Below are 22,561 nucleotides of genomic sequence, written 5' to 3'. Positions count from 1 at the left end.
TGCCTGCAGTGTTATTGGATAACTGATTGCAGGTTATTGAGTTTAAAAAATGCAGGTATTGCAATAATCATAATTTATCGCTGTGTAGAACTTTAGTTCAAGTTCCTGGGGGCATTAAATCAGCTGATTATGACTAACTTTGGTTTGTTTTTCTGTTTTGGGGGCACTTCCTCTAAAATGAAATCTACAGGCATGGGAGATGTTAGCAGGATTCTTAAAGTGGCTTACGTTTTCCCTTTGCACTCTTCGTCTGCACTTGTATTTTCAAAGTTCCCACTTAAAAAAAGAAAGGTCCTTGAAATAATTTTAATAGCTCCTTCAGAGAAGAGCTAACTCATTTTTTTAAATAGTAATGAACAGCTTGTACTTTTGTTAAGTACCAAGACAGGGGACTTTTTTTAAAAAATATTGCATTTTAAAATCAAAGAAGTGATTTAACATTATATTTTATGCATCAGAATGAAACAAACATAGAAGTATGGGAGGGCTGCTTTCATTTTAAATACCAAAAATTTCCATTTCTCTGTTTTTGGTGGTCACTGGTTTTTGGCATTACCATTGTGCCAGCATCCCCACCGTTGCTCACTGCTCTCTGTCCTCCCCGCCAGACAGGGATGAAAACAAGGGAGGGGACAAATGTGACGCTGCTGTGTCCCTACCTGCCGCTCTGCGCTCCAAGCCTGGTTTCTTCGTGCAAAAATCACTTCTACAAAATCCCTGGAAAAGGGGAAATGTCAGACCTCCACACAGTATACTTAGAGCCTTTGTCTACTGGAGACAAAACACATTCGTATAATTAATTTTGGAAGAGGACAGATGCCATTACTCTCTGTCCCACGCCAGACACTTTGTTCTTAGGAGTGAAAGATGAGAGCTGCATTTGCACAGATTTTTGATGGCTCCTGTTTGGGTCTGGATCTCTCAGCAAAACAGCAATTAAACACAGACTATTTATTTCACATTTGAACCCAGTCTCATTAAAAACAGGGAGAAGAGGCGGGGAGCATCTCTCCCCTCTTCCATACACGGTTGCTCGTTATTGAACTAGAGGTCGCTAAGACCTTCCTCTGGAGATGTCCCCAAAGTCACCAGCATACCTTGGGGTACGGCAAGAAGCTGAGCCAGGCAAACGGCAGCACGATCTCATAACCTGGCCAAGCAGTAGTGGTGGCAGCAGGCGATGCAACCCAGAAGCCGCAGCCCATCCTTCTCTCCTGTTGCAGAGCCAGCGGGATGACATATTCGGGCTCATCATCCAACTGTCAGCTGAATCCATCACCAGCTCCTCCAGGCAGAAATCATCTCACTATTTATTAATTTATCCTTGGCCGAGGATACCTCCAGCAATCTGAAAGTTATCTGAATTACCCCCAAACTTCAGGCATTCTTTGGCATTTGCGACTGCACTGCCATCGATGTCGTTTTCTACCTGTGACAGTCTGGCACCCACCTGCTTTTGTAAGGAACTGGGACCACCCAAGGACTTGCACCGCATCAGATGCAAATGTCAGCGATACTGCAGGACCAGTCTGACACTGCTGAGCCTGCTAAGAGTTGCCAAGAAAGGATGCAAAGATGACTCCCCAGTCTTCCTGATTCTCAGTAAGAACAGACATGACATGCCACCTAAAGAATCTAGAAAATAATTGAGGTGGGATTTTGCCCTAACTGGTCACTTCTTGTGGTTAGAAACCCATAGAAAGTAGTTGTAATCACCACAAACTTCAGATCAAATTAATCCCAAAAAATCAAGTTTTTTGACTATTATACCATAGAATTGCATGGGCATGCTTCTACTTCATATTGGAAGTTAGAAGTTGGAAGAGAATGGCAAATAGGCAATAGAATATATAAAGTAAGAAGAAAAGGCTTTTCGTGCTCTTCCACCAGGTATGAATAGCACATAACCAGAGATGCATTCCCTTCTCTTTACAAATGCAGTGGGATATTCACTCAGAATAAGCGACCCACCCAGCAGAAGGTTTCATATTTCTGATACCCAGCTAAGCATCTTAAAAACACACAGGAACCAAAAAGTCATCTGCAAATCTTCCTACTTTTACCTTGCTCACCATGGGAAAAGCCTTCATGTTCCATTTTCCACATGAAAGGTAACTGCACAAAAAGGCTTGTGCACAGTCTGTATAGACAAAAGTGTTTAAAAGGGAGAAAAATGGATGGACACATTATCACATTTTATTTTTGCAATGACAGAGCAGAAATTTGTCTGCATTTTAGAGAATTTTAAAAGATAATTGACAATTGCTTTATACCCACAAAGCTTCCAGAGGATAACATATGCACGGGATTTGGGAGGAGACGTTTCCTTTCATTTACAGTTTTTTGTTACATTTATCTCAAACTAATGAAAGCCTACTGGAATTTCCTGCCGTTACCTTAGGACAAGTCTCAAGTGTCAAAAATTGCTGCCCACAAAAAAAAAAAAATATCTAAATGTGTTTATACTGCTTCTGAAACAGCTTTTATAACCTCTGAGTTCCTTCAACTTTCTATATTATTCATTTTATGCTATATATATATTAGAAAGTGTGCACACAACTACTGGATGTTCAAATAACTATTTTTTATAATGTGCTTAATAAAAATCTTCCATGCCAAATGGTAAGCGTACTAACAGTGACGAACTGGAAAATCAAGACAATTTGGTCAACAGTCATTGCATGAAGGTGAGCATCCTCCTCAGAGTATCTTCTACAAGACATATATATATATAAATATGTAATACATCAAGTATCCTCTTCAAAGCCATGAAGCAAATCTTCTCCATCCTTCTCCAAATGTAAAATTTAAAACTATCCAAAGAAGTTGAGCATCTTTAAAAATAATAACAATAATAATAAATAATAATAAAATATAAAGAGGAGAAAGGAAAAGGGAAAAGGGAAGAGGGAAAAAAGGGAAAAGGGAAAAAGGAAAAGGAAAAAAGGGAAAAAAAAAGGAAAAAGGAAAAGTGAGAAGGGAAAAGGGAAAGGGAACCTCTGCAGAAGTATTTACATCTGTACAATTTTAGGAACAGTGAGGAGTGGGAAACATCGCCCAAAGAAGACCGGCTCCTTCCAGCCCCTATTTTCTTACAGTAACGTAAACCTGAAGTTCTGATGGCAAGTCACAGCAGACACAGCTGTCACTCTCCTGCGGCAGCTACCTGATACTTGATCCAAATAGAAAAGATGGCTCTGCACAACACAGCAAGGTCACTTGGTGCCAGTACTCACTATTAATGCGAGAAGTCATTTCAGTGATTTAAGTGAAAAAATTAATACTGAACTGGGAAATCAGTTATCTGGCAGTGCTGCAGCTACTTCCTCACCAGTCTCAGCAAGACAAGAAATACTTCTCCAACAGTCATTAAAAAGCAAAGACGACGACTGCTTTATTGGCTCTTACGTTATGAACTCTTTAAGTTTTAATTACGTTTCAAAAGAGAGCTGCAAGACATAGTAGGAGCAGGGTTCTTATTTAAAACAAGATTTTGACTCCTAAGAAATTCTGAAGTTAACCCAGTGCCCCAGAAAACGAAACAAACAGTTTGAATACTAACTTTAAGGACGTTCCAAGAATTCCCTGTCATAAACAAACAAACAAATAGGGGCAATTAGGAATGTGCTGAGTATGGATTAAATGGGCTTTCTGCTCAGGGAGCAGACAGGCTGGTGAGATGAATTCACAGAGATGGCGAGCAGGAGAAAAGAATGACAGCAGCTAATTTCAAACCTATCCAAGCATGGCAGCCAGGTGGTTTTCATCCTTTCAGGAAGTGAGGGAGAGAACAGACGATATAACGCACCTGATCTGAGCAAACACACTTCTCCCTTCGTCCTCAGCTTTCAGCTTTTATCACAAGTCACCCCCAGCGCTCACACGAGCGAGCAGCAATTAGGCCAGCAGCAAGCAAAGGAAAAAGCAACGTGGCATCGAGGGGATTAAACCTTCAGGTTCCTCCATCCTCACAGCTGCGGTGAGATAAAGTTGTCAAACCTCACCCAGACAGCAGACTCGTGTACGTCCCAGTGATCGTTTTAATGGGATACTGAAATCCGCGCAGGCGACGCTTCTGACTGCTGGAGCACAGCGCCCAGGCGAGGTGCTTCAGAAACTGCCTCGGGATCCCCCAGAAAACTATCCGAAGGATTCAAAAGAAGCTCAAACTTTGCAAAGCACCAGAGAACACTGGGCTTGCTGGCTCTGCTCTTGGTGGTGGCAGGGCGAGGAGCAGCCCCAGTTGCTCCTGGTAAGGGTTCGTGGACACGCGAGGACTGCCGACCTCCTGGGCCGGAGCCTGGCCCCCGACAGCTCCAGCTAGCACCGCTGTGTGTCCAACTTCCAGAGCATGTCCTACTGAGAGAAAAGAGGGTACCAGCTTTGCTAAACAGAGGGCAACAATGGGATTTACTTCAGCTTTAGGATTCTCAGTAGCCATTGATTTGTCTGCTACAAGACAACTTGCGTGGCTTCTGGTAAGTAACTGGCTTAAACGCTCCCATCGGTTTCGGAAAGCTTTAGAGAAGATTACCTGCCTACTAAACAGGATTCTCCAGCTCTTAAATGGAAATCTTTGCTCCTCTGTAAAGTCTTTTATCTTCAGCAATGCTTCACTAAGACAGGATTCACTAAGAACTTGGGGAAAAAGATGCCCCAAAGACAGACCTCCACTTAAAAGCATAATCTCTCTTAAAGCCTCTGAAGAGGGACTTAGAGAAGGAACTGCAGACTGAAGCAACCACTGCTTAATTCCTCCATGTTACTACTAACATCCTTCTCTTTCCTTATTGAGGAAACGGATTTCAGCTATCTCTGAGGTAGGTTTTCATCCCCTAGCACCTCGAGTGACTGTAACAGCAGGTCACGGCCCTGAACCAGCTCCAGGTCACTGCTGTTGGCAGCTGGCACTCGCTGGCCTTCATTGTCTCATGGTATTCAGTATCTATATGGCCTTCCGTAGTTGAAGCTCAAGTAATTTGTCCCTCCACCTTTTAAGCTACCTTACGAGCAATGGTTACAGTCCAGCCCCAAGGAGGGCTGAACACGCCAGGTATCTGGTCACAGGTAACCACTGCAGTTAAAGAGGGTCACTAAGATGAACTGCAAGAATATTTTTTCTGTAGACATTTCCAAATGGACCGATAGTAATCTAGGAAACTAGCAGTCGCTCCCCTTGATTCAGCAGCTTATTTAATCCCGTTTAACTGGGAAACACGAGTCCCTCTGAAATGAGCGGTTACCTGAAACCAAAATATCAAGTTGGAGAAGGGATCTTTTAAAAAATACACAAATTCTATAAGCTTTCAAATGCTGTAGATGGCTCAAGAAATGAGCCATCATTTACATCACTTACATTTACAGCTACATCATCTGTTCTACCGATATCTGAAAAGTTGATCGGCTCCTGGCTGTCTTATCCCTTGTGGGAGGATAACATGATCCTGCCCGGATTTGGAAATTACTGCCGGATTTGGAAATCTGGGTGGACAGAGGCTGAAAAATCGCCACAGGTCTCATTCTCCTTTAGTACCAAGTGGAAGGAGTAACGACTCCATCAGATGCTGATGGCCCCATCAGCTCCAAGGCAGTGTTTCTCTGATGGCACCTCCAAGGCAGGGCTGGGGACAGGGTGAGCACAGGGGCTGCTACCAACACAAGCAGCCCTGATGGGGCCCGAAGACGAAGTTCGTCATCCTCGGAGGACTTTTCTGAGATCTCATCACCTAGTGCAGCAGTTAAGTCATTCAGTTTGCTGAGCAAGTGGGTAGACACTTCCTGGCGAAGTAAACTCGAAGTACCTAATAATATTCCAGCTTCCAGTGGAATTCCTCCAGAGTCTGAAGGTAAATTCCCTTCCTCTTTGAAGTGTGTCCTATTTTTTATTGGCATGCATAATGCCTGCTTTCACGGTTTCCACTCATCTGAATGAGTTTAACAGCTTGCCTGAGTGCAAGATAAAAGGTTTGGAAATTCAGAAAGCATTTTACAAAATGTTCTCTTTTCTTCTGCAGTAAGTTTGGGGAACAGGAAGCTTTTGAGCTAGGCAAGGTACTAAGGTCAGCGCAGACAAATGAAGCCAAGACATCTTTGCAGGGGTGTTTCCAGCAAAAGGCTGGGCTTTTTAGCAATTTTCTCTGAGGTATCTGGTCTCTAGAGCACCCAGGATGTTGTGGGCTTGGGGGAGAACTCCAGGGAGCCACCTGCTCCATGGGGAGCCAGCACCCGGCACAGCATCCCCGGGCATTCCCCATCCACGTGGGTACCGGTGTGCAGCCGGGGGGGCACAGGTCAACATTTTAACCTCATCTGGACCCCCTCAGCCAGCTGCGGAAATTGAACTGAGCCTGACCACAGGGCCTGGGTATCCAGCCAAGGCTCAGAGCAGCAGAGCCCATGGGAACCTTCTCGTTTGCCTTTCCCCATCGCCCCAAGCAGAGCCTTTGGACTACACAGTGCGAGAGTGAACAGTACTTGAGCCTTAACGGATCCAGAAAGCGCCATGCACTTCTCCTGCCCTGACTCAGGGGTTGTGCTGGGAAGCTGGAACAGACCCCGAGATATTACACCCAGAGCGCTGCACGGACAAGGGCGTTTTGGCAGCTGGTGGGGCAGATCCGAGGGGGACCATCAAGGGAGGACGTTAACCTCTCTTTGAAATGCCGGGCGGGGGCATTTTGCCTGTTCTCCACCAGCAGAAGAGAGACGTTTGCAAGGGGAGCAACAGGAAGGCTGTTGACAAGAGTCAGGTGAACGGTGCAGGGAGGAAGCGGAGGAGGACCTGGCTCGCGGGAACAGCAGCCCAGAAGGCGAGGGGCAGCACCATTTCCAAAGGCTACCTGCCAGAGCACATCTGCTTTAACACCCCTGAACAAAGCAGCGCTGCTCCATTTCATTTACAACCCGCTAAATAACAGCGCGGTGCTATCTGCTGTGTACAAACACAGCCATAAAAGCAGATTAATGCCCAGCCAACCAGCAATATCCGTTTTTTCCTTCAAAAACACAGTATCTGTTCCCTAACAATGACAACATTCTCTCTGAATCTCACCCTGTCGTGTATTTCAACGCCTTGGTTAAGCAAACCATGGCTTTGTACTCCCAGGGACTGCAGCTTCTCCTTAGTCAGCTGGCGGTCCCAGTGACCCCGCACATCAATACGCACATCTGCTTGCAGGGCTATAATATTTGTTTCTGGTCAACAGATTTCCAATTGCAGCTCACAAAGAATGTTATTTTTTCTTACCCACACATCAGTATTTTGTCAGAGAGAGAGAGAGAGAGAGAAGCTTCATAAATCTTCTAAACAGCTTGCATGGGGTAAAGGCCCCAAATATGCCAAACCATGCCAGACCTCTCGGAAAGTTTTCGCACTACTTTTTGGTTTGGGTAACACATCCCATAGCGCTTCTCAAGAGCTTTTTATTTTCAGTGTCTAACATTTTAGAAAGATTTTGCTATTTCAAACTAACTTGGCTTCTTCTCTCTTTTTTTTTAAGGTAGGGTAAAGGGGAGAAATCCCATTAAGTCATAGTTTGGAGAATTCCTGAATTCTTCTCTTCTTTTCCCAGGGAAAACAACAAAAAAAGAACAGCTATCTAATAACTTTTAAAGGGACTCTGTGGACTCAGCCCTTTTCATGAACAGACATCCATAGGTTTTGCTGGGTATTTTTTTCTTAAGCTTCAATTATTGAAAGCACATATATTTTGTAGGGATGTGAACCACTCTTGCAAGCAGATGCCCAAGTGGTTACAGTGCAGCTAGAGTAATAAATATGCAGAGCAGCTCCATGTATTGATTTCAGACCGTGGGAGAAGAGTGCATCAGCATAGCCTGCAGATATTTGGCAGACTTTTGCTGTCAAATTCAAAGCCCAGGAAGCTATTGTCGTATCTTTGAGGGCTTTTGTCCTGCCCAGCCAGGTTCTTGGCTCGCTGTTTGGCTGGGAGCCCACCACATCAGGTTTGGGTAATTGAACTTTTCCTCGAAGAATAACACAACCCAGCCTTGAGGCCAGGTTCCCCTAACCCCAGGCAGAGCCTTGGCTGGAGTCATGGGTCCAGCACCAAGGAGAAAAGAGGAAGAGTTTGCTTCCAGGTTTCCTTCCACCCTCCGAGCGCCTCTTGTGAGCAGATGCTACCTTCCAACGGGGCGACCAATGCTATCCTGCCTCCCTTCGCATCCCGGTGCGTAGTGCAAGGTGCTGCTTTGACAGCTCACTCCGGAAACACAGGGATACATGCACAGGTGTCAGCAAACCCTTGATACAGCTGAAAAAAATACCACTCAGAAGCTCAGCGCTGAAGCAGTGCTGGAAGCTTGGCTGGACTCGGTAGGGGTGCTTAGCTTGTAGCATGGAAGTGCTTTAGGCTTCATGGACAACAAAACCACTAGATGCTGACTGCTGGATAAAAGAATGCTGACAATATTTCTAATTAAAACTACGTCATTTTTAGCACCTTCTGAATGTTTTGTTTTTTTTTTTTCTAGCAGGCACACCAGGACTGCTCAAAGGCTGGGGGAGATGAAGCCCAAGAAGTGCTACGTAGAGAGTCAGAGCTGGTGGTGCCACGGGCTCGTGACCCACGAGGCTGCACCAAGACACGTAGGGCTTTCTGTCACTTCGCTGCCCTGCCAGCACTCCTCGGAGTGAGGGGATGCTGTGAGATTTGGCGCCAGGGGACACTCCATAGCATCCACCTCAGGCACGCTGTTTAGCAACATGTGTGCTCTAGAGGGAGCTGGGAAGTCCGAACGCTTCTTGTTTAAACAAAGAAAGCCTGTTTGACGTGGAAAATGCTCCAGAGGTGATGGTGAGGAAAAAAAAGAAAGAAAGGTAAAAGGTAAATAATTTAGAATATTAATTACAGAGGGAGAGGAAATAACATGACAATGCCTCAGACATAAAGAAGCAGTAATTTAATCATTCGTGCATTTTAAAAATATGTTTGGGGGGGATTAAGAAAGGGTCTGTGATTCAAGAGACTTAGGTTTTCCTCCCAGTTTTGGCATGTCCTTTTCTGAGGAAACACGTTTTGAGGAATGACGTGCCTAACTGCGTTAACCTTCATTTGTAAGTGAGATGCTTTAACAGGCGAATTCGCACAAATGCCAGGAGCCTCAATTCATTCCGGTCTGCATCCTAAGATCCAAAACAAGGTGGCCCACGGGAAAACATTATCTTGAATTATTATTTTTCAAGGTACAAGACGAGCTCTGCATAGATCATGCTGGAAAAGTCAGTTCCCCACAGAAGACTTCAAAGCTGAAATCCTTAGAGGTAGGCATGAGTAGGAAAGGGGAGGAAGGAGTGATCCCGGTCCTGGCTTTACGGCATCCACAGCTGTCATCCAGCGGGTGACGCCTGGTTGATTACTGTGTTACAGCAGCGTGAGCATTGCAGGCACAACTGAGTTGGTCCTCCCTCATCTTGAGTAAGAACCTAGCCAAGAAGTCAGAATGAGGAGATGAAGTAATATTATGGCTTGGTATATATAAAGTGGGTCAGTAATATATGGTTCAGTACTCCCCCATTTCCTAACCTTTACTTACTTTTGCACTGAAGTCCATCTCTCACAAAGCTTAAATATCACAGAGAGCTAAACTCCTAAGAATCTCACACGACATGTTAGAGGAAAATAAGTATATATTTGCATCTGTATAAATGTAATATTATGCAGATGTATATTAAACACATGTTCCTAAATAATACACCAGACCTCCACCAACCATCATTTGAAGTACCCAGGCAGAGCTCCCCATGCACAGCATTCCCCTCGAGCCACAGCCAGCATTTTCCCCATATCCTCACACAACGCATGACTCTGCTCCTGTTCAGGGAATGGAAAATGCATCAAAAGGCAAATGACGCAGACCCTACACCGAGAGACGTGCATGCAGGTGGGTCAGGACAGCACTTGAGAGCTCTTCCTGGGAGGACAGCCACTTGCAACAGGAGTAGAAACAACACCATGCAATTAATTACCCATTCAGTTTTTCACCCAGACCATTTATCAGCCTTTCCAACAGCTTCCAGATGATGTTTCCAAGACCATTTTTTTTAAAGACCATCCTACCTACCCTATTTGGGGTGAGTAAAGGAGCTTGGTAATACAGCCAACCTGGCACAGTCAGCCTCGATGCCAAAGGACTGTCACAGATGTGTTTTACTACGAGTACAATGATGGCCCCAGGGCCTGGACAAGAGGCTGAAAGTTTTATCCAGCCCCTTCAGCACCCAACATCTGCCAACAAAGCGTTCTCACAAGCTGAAAATTGCTCATGGAAAATATGCAGAAAGTGGAAATAATTGTGCGGCAGTTTTACAGACCAGCGATGAAAAAAGGACCTTTAAGGGTTTCGTTCCTGTTCTACCACAATCTGTAGCAAATCTAGGGAGGAAGGGTATAAAATAAATTACCAAATGTCACCGGAGTGCTAAATGTCTCATTACACCACTATTGAGACTTGCAAGGTCTTTTTACAGACTTGTTCACATCCTATCAAAGGAGTCCCTCCCAAATCCACATCTAAGACACCTACAATCTTCCTATTTACTGCGCATTTATGCAAGGCATGTGTGGACACTTCCCCTCCACCCCAAACCTGTCAGCAGGTGCACCTGCTTAACAGAAACGGAACAGTGTTTTCCCAGATCCTGTGCAACAAAAGCTTTTGTGTTCCTTGATTACTGGGAAAGACGGTGAGACATTTTGAAAAATGAAAAGGAGCAATAAAATTTTCATAGAAATTCATAATCAGTTCTGCTTGATAGCTGTTAACACGGCCAATATGGATCTTACTTTATTCAGCAGCTCCCTTCTAAGATGTCAAACACTGTGTGTGACAGCAGATGCTCAAATACCAAGGTACCACAGGAAAGACAGCAAAACCCAGGCACCTCCTCACTGCTCGCAGCAAGCACAGCCGCGGGCCTCTCGGTGTCAATGCAGACTCTCACCTACTGCCACCCGTGGGGTTGGTCCTTGCACCTCTGCTGTGCTGGAAAAGACGTCCTCACCATAAATTAATGCAAACTCATCAGGAAGAAAAAGCGTGAGCAGCTTCTGCAGGTCCACAGCTCTTCCCTTCCCTCACGCTGCACGTACTCCATGAGGCACGGTGCACGGTCTCAGCTCACACGGATCTCCTCTCGAGAGGTTCAAGGCTCGGGGAGGCTCCACTCCACTTCCAAGCAAGATGTGCAACAGGAGGGAGTTGTTTTATCGTCGTCTTTCTGCCTCCTCGATGAATTAAATCCCCTCCCCTAAGGAAAATCACGAGGGACATACACCCATAGATTCTTTTTCCCCTGCCTCAAGTATTTACGCTGCGGTTCTCTTAAAAGAACATAATAAAGACATACAACCAGGGACTGCGACAGGAAAAAGAAAGACTAATACAACCAGATGGCTTTTTGTAGCTTTTACAGATGAGTCAGGGTGCATTTCATATAGCGACAAATGGACAGAGCAGCCAAGTAATGACTTCTTTGTGCCCTGAATTCAAATGCTGGTTCTCGCAGGCTGTTTGCTCGAGTACTTGAGTGTGGTCTGCTCTTTGTCGGATGATTCCTGCAATACTTCAGAAAAAATATATATATGTATGTAAAAAAAAAAATGCAGCAGAGGGAAGAAGCAGGCGGATGGACAGGAGGAAAAAGCAGCGTTATGCAAGCAAACCAGCGTTTCTGCCCATAATACTGACGACTCCTGGTTTTGCCCATGTCTCCAATTACTCTGGCTCTGCAATGGCTCCACGCAGAGGCAGCACAGCAGAGGCAGCAGCTCGGCTCCTCTGCCCTCATCATAACCTCACACAGCTCTTGCCCAGCGTTTATGGTCTGGTACATCTCAGAGCCAAGCTCCCTGGGCTTCTGCCAAAAGCTTTTTTTTTTTTTTCTTTTTATAAATCAGTTTAATGCCAGTTTAATTATTCTCATGGAGTGTGAAAGAAAACATTTGTGTCCTATGACAAGCACTGTCGGTCTTGGAAGAGAACGAAGCATCCCGGTATATTTGAAGAAAAGAGGAACTAGAAGCAACAAGTTGAAAGGAGCCGACAGGACTCTGATTTCATTTATCCCTAAAAATTCAGAGATTCACTCCTTTCTGCACAGCTACTGCCTTGAATTTGTGCTGCCACCGGCACGCTGAGCAGACAATTCATTACCTCAGGTTCTGGATTTCTTACGCAGCTTGATGCACGGAGCGCGCATTGTGCACCGGGGCCAGGAGGTCTGAAGCCTGTTCAAAAGGGAAAAGGAAAGCACCTGGAGAACGTTATAAGAAACGTATCATTTGTGACAAACAGAATGCAGTCTGTACCCTCTCGTAGGCTGCTCGCAGCACAGGGCTCTAGCACTGTATTTACATACAGGCTTCACAGGGCTAAAAAATTCTAAGCACCTTTAGATTGCCCGCATCCAACATGGCCTTAAAAAAAAAAGGCAGAAAAGTCAAGCAATTTAAGTATTTTATTATCTGCTTTGGGTGTATTATTGTGGTTTTTTTTGCACATAGGGGTGTAGGAGTGTAAATCTGCCCCTTGGAGAAACACAGAGCTTGAAATCTTATTTAAAACTATTGTATTATTGAGCAAAGGGATTGCGTCTCTTCAGCTTTTCACAAGTTTCTTCAAATGTTACTGTGGACTAAGATGTCTCCTGCACCATGCATAAACGTTCCCTTTGTGCTAAAGTCAACGTCAGTGGGAATTAATCCCTGGTTTTACGTCCCATGATGACACCAGGCAAAGGAAACTCAAGCCCCAGTGCAAAACCCCATCTAAACCAAATGAACGGCTGAACTTTCACAGCCTACCTGAGCAAACCTACAATGGCGAGACAACATTTCAGCAAAGGAAAACTTTTCCCTGGTGCTTCCATGGGAAAAAACGTCAATAGCAGTCCAACTAGCTGCCCAAGCACAGCAATACAGCCTGGGGAAGGTAAGGCTGCTTTGTCTGGACTTTAAGGAATTGGAGTCAGCAAGGAATGCAGAACATTTCCTACCTCTAAGAGAGACCAAAAGTCAGAAGTTCTGCTGTTGGCTATCCTCACTCATCTGGAAATAATGATCTTCACATGAAATTTAGGGAATTTTTGTTTTAATTTAATGTTGTTTTGCTTGCGTAACACTGCATTTTCCTCCTGTCCATTTTTTTTATTATTATTTAGGGAATTTTGTTCGTAAAGATCAGTCTTATTGAAAAAATGGCAATGCTGATTAGAGGTGAAGTACAATAGGAGCAAATTCCTTTTGTCTGCCACCAGCTTGACTTGGGTTTGAGGGACAGCATCCAGGCTCTCCTGAAGTAAGTGGGCTCTTATTATCTGATTATTCTATACCGCACAATCAAGCTGGACCAGCCCTAACAGGGCCGAGTCCCCCTGGCACAGAGCAGAACACAGGGACACCAGAAGAGGCTTGAGAAGAAACAAGGCACACGTCAGCACCACACGTGGCTCAGACAGCTCTACCGAGCAGCTCAGAGCTGGGACACGGCTCCCAGAATCCTGCCCTAGAATCCCTGCATTTTGCCTCCAAAATAAATGGGGAAAACCAGCTGGCGAGCTACGAAGCACTCCCCTTCGCTAGCTAATACCCAGCTAACACCCACGGCTTCCCCGGCAGCAGGGAGAGCAGAACTCCTCTCCTCTCCTCTCCCTCCAGCCATCGCAGAGCTCGACGCCGGGGCTGAGCCTGTCGCACCAGCTCTGACAGCAGATGAAGAGGGAGAGACGAAATGAATCACTGCCTGTAGGCACCTGGCGAGGACTTATTTTAGGAGGGCATGAGTCACTGCCTGGCTGCGCCTCCGAGGAGAGCTGTGGCGCAGACCAAGCCCTCACCACGCACTGCTGATGTCAGACGGGAGGAGCGACGTCCCCGGGGCCAGGAACAGCCCACCGCTACTGACGCAAGGGCAGGGACCGGTGCTCAGAGCTGCACAACAGCCCCACGGTGGTTTTTTTGGTAGGGCCACAAGCATGAACCCAAGCTGTAATTGCCCGTCTGTATTGTGAAAACGAAGTCGTGGTGATGAGAGAGGAGCTGTCGTGGTCCACGCGACCGTGGCAGCAGGGCCGGCAGGGGAGTTTCAATGGTGCTCCCTCAAAGCAAAGAGCACAGGGACAAGGAGAGACATTTCCACCAGCAATCTGTCACTATCTCCATTTGTAGCCACCAAGGAGAAGCTTCCCATGCTGGACTGGCTTAAACTGTGTAACCATCACAGCAGCAAGGAATTACCCATCCCTTGTCACCTCACTCTGCTGCAGCCAGATTTGCTCCTCTTCTCCAGCCCATCATCAACAACAAATAACAAAACTATGCTTGCAGTCTTTTTTCCAGCTGAACAGAGGTTTCATTAGTAATTAAACAGTGCCCACATTTTAAAACAGATAGAAACCATTCAAGAAAGAAACTAAAACCCAAGGTTCAAGTTTATAATGATAAACTCCTCAGCAAGAGGGAGAATGACCAGCCCCTGCCCACAGAAACGATGTCCAGAAGCAGGAGCATATTGATATTCTCAGTATCAAGAAACTCTGAAACCAAACTCAACCACAGAGTTCACAACATGGTCTCTGCTGGCTTTAAGCCCATCTTCAGCATAATAGATGGGAAACTGTGTACCACAAGCTAAATATCACTCCTCTACTCTTTAGACTCATACTTTACTACATCTTTCCTCACTGATAATGGATGTCCAATGCCACAACTGATGATGTACAAAAAAAAAAAAGCCTGAAATGGAGCATTTTCACAGCTGAAGGTAAGCCCACCACCCAGCTGTGAGGCGTGCCCTAAGCGTGATGCACAGAGCTCCCGACCCCATCGCCGCCACACCACAGCCCCCGAGCAGCGCCTGGTCGGGCAGGGAGCAGGCAAAGCTCGTGCTCGGTGCTGTGAACCCCAGTTATGTGGGATGTCTGCTGGCAGGACAAATGGAAAGGGAACGCCATTCCCTTTGTGCACCCTTAGGGAACTGGATTTTCCTTCACTTCTGGGATGGCATCACCCTTATGGCCTTTGCAACCCTTTCCATTACAATATGGTCCCTCCCGATGTTACCACGCTTCCGCTGGTGCAAGGAGGCAGCAGCAGCCAACGTTTCAGTAGTCGTTCTGCAGACTCTTTCATTAAGCGCTTCTGTTGATGTTGCAAGAAGTAATCACACACTATTACCAGGCCCAGTCACAACACGCAGCCACACACTCCTCTTTGCATCAACAAACTGATTTCATAGCAACAACAACATCTGCGCTTCAGCCTTTCAAAGCAGGGACAATTACCATCTCATTTCTCTGTCTGCGAGGGAGAAGATGCGGAAGGGCCAGCTAGGCTGGGGACATCAGCACCTGGAAAGGTGCCCGCGTGGCTTTTACCGGGGCCATCAGGAGAGACGCCACCTCCTCCCACAGACGGACGGAGAGCCCTTTGTGCCTCGTTCCCAAGCAGCTGTGTGTAAGCGCAGGGAGCAGCACCCAGCTCGGGGGATCTGGATTCACCCCAGCCAAGGGTAACAGGCAGATGAGCACACTGCACAGCACCGCTGCCCGTGTCTGGGTCCCACAGCCAGCTGCCCACCTGGGTCAGGACGCGGGGCAGCAGCCACGACACGCAGCGAGAGCACAGGGAGCCTCACTGCTGGCCCTGAAGTCACCTCGTGTTCAGGAAAATAAAACACATTGCTTTGCTTCACAGCCCTGCAAGCCCAAACTACTTTTAATACACGACGACCTGCCTGTGCCTCAGAAATCCCCCGCACCCAAAGACCCCCCGGTTCGGAGGTGAGGACGACGCACGACCAGCTTACTGCAGCTCCGCAAGTTGACACCAGTACCAGAACCATGAAGGTCACCCGCGTCCGTCCCCCTGGGTCACAACAAAGCCAGGGGACGTCATGTAGCACAAGCCTTGCCCGTTGAGGCTTGCAAACGGGACGTTGCCAATCTGCTGCGAGCTCAGCATTTACACACGGGCAGTGACGGAGGCTCTGCTGACACCCGGCGACTTGTCCAACCCCGCTTTAATCGCACGGCTGCTTGCACACAGAGCTGCGGGAGCTGCCTGGTGCCTGTTCCCCACATCCGTGTTTGCAGATGCTTGTTAGCACAGCGGGGAAGACGAGCTGGAGCATTTTCTTTCTTTTTCCCTCCCCACCGTCGTCAGGGCTGGTGAAATCGTAGAAAAGCCTCGCAAAGCCCCAGTTAATGATTTTCGCTTTAATCGCAAAGGTTCACCAGAAAGATACTCAGGCAAAAAGCCTTTATCATCACAAGAAATGTAATACAAATGGAAACCCCAGCTTTGCTTTGAAAGGCAGCACGCTCTTGGACTGTCACAAAAGAACACAAAGTACAGGCTTGCTTGTATAGACCATGCATCTTCACGTAGAGGTAATTTATTGCGGTATCGTGTCCCAAAAAAAAGAAAAAGCACCAGACCTGGAGAGGAGGAAAGGCATTTCTTGGAGCAGATGATTCAAGCAAGAGCTACAGCTACAGGAAAACACATCCTGCAGATTCTTGTGAGCAGAAGGAGCCATCGCAATACCCCAACCTATTTATCTGCCATGGGCTGGACGTGTCTGAGCTGTTGCACGAGCAAAGAGTGAGGAACCACCTGCGTTTACGGCACTGCCACCTCCCAGGCTCCCTCCCCTCTCCTCACACCTGCTCCAGCACACCCAGCCGCCAGCCCTGCCTCAAGCCCACCAACCCTTCCTCATACCAACACAGGGGATTTACCCCACAAGATTTCCCAAATCGCTCACCATCCCCAGGTCTGTTCGTTCCCACCCGCCACTCAAAACATCCCCAGGTCCTCCCTACACCAAAAGATGACTGCCCAGACACTCCCCTGCCCTCCAAGGAGCAGTTTCCCCTTCCTTCCTCCGAGCCTTTCCTTCCTCTAAGACAGCTGCAGGCCTGCTCAGACCCACCCATCTCTTAATTAGGTATCTGAGATAATTACGTCCCCATAGCTTCCTCCTGCATAATCTGCTCCCAACAGTATCTTTTAGAGAAGCGCTGAATTTTCATGCCTGAATCACTTGTTTATTCTCTCATTTTTTTATGTTTCCTCTCCCAGAAAGAAAGTGTTAAAGCGAAGGAAAACTCTTCCCTAGACTCAGCTCCATCTCCACCCCTCTCCCTTCTCCTTGAGCGCCCCCCCAGGAGGTGGCAGGCTTCAAGCCTTTACCCCTTGTGAGCTGAAATTCCTCTTAATGCCGTCAGGCACCCAGATCTGCCCAAACCCTGCCATTTTTTGCAACTCCAGTAACCCCAGCCAGTTACCTGGGGAAGCCTCCAACATCCATCAGATGTCTGTAGAGCAGCTGAATAAAAATACCCCTGCAAACACACCACAAGGCCCCAGGCCGCAAGGCCCCCTTGTGCAGGGTGCTGTGTGTGTCTGCGGGTCCACCAGGTCCCACAGCGCAAGAAGGGACGCCAGGGTTTACTGCTCCCCCTCTTTGACGCAGTATCTTCCTCTCTTGCGAGATTAACTGTGCCTGAAACTTCGTGTCCTGACATTGTCTCTTAACGAGCCTCAAGTTTTAATGAAGACTGGAATTTTCTCAGTCATTATTTTTCCTTCCTGGTTGTTCAGGGTTTTTCCCCTATAGCACCCTATTAAGCTAAATCCATGCATTCATGCAGTAAACAACCCACTAACCAGGTCAATGCACATTATTCATTAATTATTCCAGAGCTCTGCTGCAGTCAGATTGACTCATTTTTTTTCCCCTCCTATTTCCCGTCCCTCTGCTCCCCATTTAAGCAGGGAAGGCAAAGCTCCCCTGCTGCCGGTTGCCAATTAGGGGCTCGTGCCCCATCGCTGCCGGGAGGCGCAGCGGGGCCTGCGTGACCCCGTCTTGCAGCAGCAGGGAATTCCTGCACTGCCTCCGGTGCCCCTTTGCAGTCCCGCTTGGGAAGCCAAAGGTGGGACCATCGCCTATTTGCTGCCCCCGTTCCTAACGTGATGGGGTCGAGGGTATGAACCGTCCACCCCAGAATCACCTTACAGGGCGTAAAGGAGCCAGAAGCTTTGCTACTTCAGTTTCAGCTGGTTTTCACTCAGAGAGCAGCCCAGGGCCTTGGTTTCATCAGCTGTAACTCTGCTCTGCCTCCTAAAACGTCCTGAAATTGGCCCTGACAGCCCATCGCTGACCAAGCCCCTTACTGCCACTTGCCACTGGTAACGCATCGCTGACAACACGTTCAGAGGGAGCCAACTGCTTGAGAACGCTCCTTCTCCTTACACATCCTCCTTCACCACACTGCTTAGAAGTTTTCACCTTCTCCTGTCAGGCTCTGGGTGTCACGCTTGTTTCTCTGCCACCTGCTAGCCATGATTTCACCTCGCGTTTCCCTCAAAGCCGCCTCTGTGACTTGGCATTTCGTCAGCGTCGGCAGGAGACGTGCTCCTGCTGGAGCTGCTGCCCTCTTGGCCCCGTCACTCCATTGGCTTTACCTTCCTTTCCAGACTGCTCCCGCTGAGGAGCTTGTCTGAGAGCTCTCCCCAATTCAGAAGTCACACCTGCTGGATTTCTACCAGCACCAAGAAGCTGTCACCCAAATTCTTCCCCTGTAAGGATTATTTTTTTATTTTTGCATTCGTGCACGACACTGGGCTTTGAGATCCAGAGCTGGGCTAAACGTCCTCCTCCCTCTTTAACTTCCCGACCTTTCCATGCTGGAGAGAAGAGTGCTGAAGGTGCTGTTAGTGTATTTTGTTTTCAATCCCGAGGCGTTTGCACAGATTGTGTTTGATTGCAGCCCTGTCCTCCTGTCCACCAGGGTTCAGTCTCCTATGAAATCCTCCTTCCTAACTTGCTGCAAGAACGGTTGATTAAAAAACAAATTAAGTTTCTCTGTGGGGTTAAACCCTGGCATGTTGCTTACATTTAGTACTGCTCTCTTTCCTATAGGCTTTTCTTCTTCCCTGACACTTTCTATCAGCAGCAGAGACTTCTCCTGGCTTGTTATTTCAGATGGGCTGGGACTGGAACATCTATCCTGCCAGGTGCCCTTGAGTACTCAATAAATTAAATAGCAGATATACCTTCCTGTAGTCTGAACACGAGGGAACCACACTCTTTTTATATTTTTTCTTGAAGTATTGCCTTCCTGCACTTGTAGAAATGACATCGCAGCATCAAATGACTATATTAGAAGTGCCGTGATTACTTCATTGAGAGAGACTGCAGAGTCAGCCTCCAATAAAGACATGTCATTTTGGCACGCTTAGATTGATAACGCACCCAGTGCTAGCATGGGCACCACGTCCCCACAGCACTGCAGCTTAGCAGTACTGCTAAATGCTAGATGGCTAGGGCTGGGTAAATAAAGAATTCAGACTATTTTCATAGAATTGCCATTAAATTTAAATGCAACTTGAAATTCAAAGCCTTGTGCAGCCCCTACTTAGGATCCCACCGACTGTTTGCTCTTCCTTGATGGTGAAGTGGCCAGCTCCCACAAACATCACAGCCATGGCAGAGGAGCGTATCCAAACGCAGCACAGATGCCTTGCATTAGTAAGTGGGGAGGATTTGGGAGCTGTGCTATTCTGAGCTTATTCTGTCCTTTCACAGGCTTTCTAACAGCACCAATTGACCGAGTGATGCTGACGCAGCACCAAGCCATCTTGGGACACTTCTGGATCTCATCTATTTCATTCGCAGTGACTATCTGGCACTTTTTCTCCAGCAAACTGTCACTCCCAGAGTCTCAGAATGGGCTTCTTTACCTCTTTTGAAGAGCACTTGGGGGACCTACAAGGTCTTATGGCCTAACTCTACTAGAGCATCTGGACTAGCCAACAAATGGTGTCAGCAAATGTTAGCTGTCTGCGTATCTGTAAAGATGTGGCACCGTCAATTTTAATGCCACCAGTGCAGGAAAGAAAGACTGATCCATGGAAGTGCTTGCTTCAGGGCATCATATAAAATTGTGGGATAAAGTGTGTGCTTGTAGCCCAAAGCGTCTGTGACCTGAAGGATGAAATGGACCGCCTCTGATCCGCAAGAGACGAGTGAAATTAAAAACTCTCTAGCAACTAGGTATCTGTAGGAACAGTAAAGGAGCTCCAAAAACAGAAGACCAGAAAAGGCACCCAGTATGTCAATAGTGTGGGAGGGTTCTTAATCAGTGACTGGGGAAGTTGGAGGAGGCCTTCCCCTCTCAACAGTCTATGTTGACTCTTGTCCTTGTTGCCTGCTCAAGGCCTGTCCATCCTCCTTACACCAAATCAGACCACTCTCGTGAATCCCACCAGCAAAGGGGAATAAGCGTGTCCATATGTGTGCACACGTATATACAAATGCACTAGGAAGCCACCAAAATCCTTCCAGGACAGATGACGTTGCCCAACAGGCCACCTCCACTGGATTGCCATGTTTTGGGATAGGAATTATCCCTGCTGCATCCAACACAGGGCAGCACGAGGATAAGTTACAAGATTAAGGCTGAGTCAACATGCAAATCCATAAAAACGAGTAACGGGAGAAAAGCACATTTAATTAGCCCCAAACAAAACCCAAAACCTTCCCTTTCCACTTTTTCCTGTGCATTTTAAAACATGTTGATACACCGGTAAATTGGAAGTTTTAACCCTGGGTCAAAAAAAAGAAAACTCAGGTTTTTATAAAAATAATAGGCAAATATGTGAACTGAATAAAGAGCTACTCACAGGTGAGCACACACTACACACATATGGGTGGCTGACAGCATTCACTTTGGAAAAAAAAAAAAGACAGCTCATGTTTTCTCTCTAAAATCCTCAGTAACCTCGCTAATCAAATCTTACCAAAAAAGAGAGAGAGACAGACAGACAATAGATCTCCTGCACGTCTCCTGGCTATAGCAGGGAAGCTGAACACCCATCACGGGGTTGCAGAAATTGGCATTTGCATTCAGAATCATCAGTCACCACCTCAACTTGTAATCAGGAGATATTTGGAAGAAATTTCCTGGACCAGATATTCTATTTAAAAGGTGTTCATACCCTCTAGATTCATGACCGCAGAGAATAACAAGTGAATCAGTAATTGCTGGCCATTTGTTTTAAAATCTTGCCTATCATATTTCTTTTCTTTCCTTTTTCCCTCCTCTGGAAAACTGCTTACACGTTAATTTCTTAAGGATTTAATGAGGCTTCTTTTGTTGCGCTATCCATCACAAATAGTTATTAAAAGGGACAGAAAGTCTCAGAGGGATGAGAACAAATCAAAGGAGCTTGCCCCAGGAAGCAAAGGATGGAAATCCTCTTAGCCACAAACCCCAGCCATGGTGCAAAGGCTTGGAGCGAGCTGAGACCCACAGGTAGCAAACCGAACAGCCACCTTTGTATTCTACCCAATGCCAAGTGGGATAAATAATGCACACTTGCTCCCAGTGAAGCCTTCCTGATGGTTTGGTCACCTGGCAAAATTATAAGCTATTCACAAGCCGTTAGCATGCATTTCTAACAGATTTTGGTACATCAGCATAGCTCAAAGGGACTCAAGGAGTGCTCACATCGTGCCTACAGGTAGCAGTGGCAAGCAAGAGTCTGAGAGGCCACAGGCTAAAACGTCTGCTGGCACAGTGCAGGTCTGAGCTCTCCAGCACAGGAGACATGGACGCACAGGAGAGAATCCAACAAAGGGCCACAACGATGCAGGGACTATGATGGTATTGAGGAGCGGCTGGGGGAACTGGGGCTGTTTGGTCTGGAGAAAGAGGAGGCTCAGGGGAAACCTCATTGCTCTCTGCAACTGCCTGAAAGGAAGGTGTGGGGAGCTGGGGGTCGGCCTCTTCTCACAGGTAACTAGTGATGGGACTAGAGGGAATGGCCTCAAGTTGTGCCGGGGGAGGTTCAGGCTGGAAATGAGGAGACATTTCTGCTCAGAGAGAGCAGTCAGGCGTTGGGACAGGTTGCCCAGGGAGGTGGTGGAGTCACCGTCCCTGGGGGTGTTGAAGGAAAGGTTGGACATGGTGCTTGGGGACGTGGTTCAGTGGGTGACATTGGTGGTAGGGCCAGATGATCTGGGAGGGCTTTTCCAACCTTAATGATTCTGTGATTCTATGACAGGAACATCTCTCCTGTGAAAGAAGGCTGAGAAAGTTAACACTGCTCAGCCTGGAGAAGAGGAGTCTCAGGAGCACTCTTATCAATATATACAAAAACATTGCATATGGAGGAGGGTCCAGAGGAAATAGAGCTAGGCCCTGCTCAGCAGTGCCCAGGGCCAGGCCCAGAGGCCGCGGGCCCAGCGCGGAGCCCCGGCGGCTCCCCCTGCCCCTCAGGCAGCACTGCTGGGCCGGGCGGGTGCCGGAGCCCTGGCACAGGCTGCCCAGAGGGGCCGGGGGCTCCTCGGGGACAGCTCCAGCAGCTGCCTGGCCGTGGGGCTGGGCACCCTGCTCGGGGGCCCTGCTGGGGCTGGGGGGGCACCGGAGCACCCAGAGGTCCCTGCCAACCTTAACCATCCTGTGATCGTGAAACCTAAGGAAAATAACAGAAAAGTCATAATGAGAGCCAACAAATAAACTGGATTTCCATGA

General features: G+C 47.2%; 1 protein-coding gene across 13 annotated transcripts in view; it reads right to left on the bottom strand.

Moving 5' to 3' along the window:
• The window catches only part of LOC310900771 (uncharacterized protein), a 332,787-nt gene that overhangs the window by 208,091 nt on the left and 102,135 nt on the right, over positions 1 to 22,561 (bottom strand). For 2 of the 13 annotated variants that reach the window (XR_014585376.1, XR_014585377.1), the window contains one exon: positions 1,570 to 9,445. The exons of 9 other annotated variants lie outside the window; for them this stretch is intronic. The gene's annotated coding sequence lies outside the window, so the exon portion shown is untranslated. 2 more of the 13 variants (XR_014585378.1, XR_014585379.1) reach the window with 2 other exon arrangements.

This window comes from Anser anser, assembly GCF_964211835.1.
Source record: "Anser anser genome assembly, chromosome: 5".
NCBI classification, from domain to species: domain Eukaryota; kingdom Metazoa; phylum Chordata; class Aves; order Anseriformes; family Anatidae; genus Anser; species Anser anser.
Note: the sequence above shows the minus strand (reverse complement) of the source record. Positions and strands in the feature narration are given on the sequence as shown.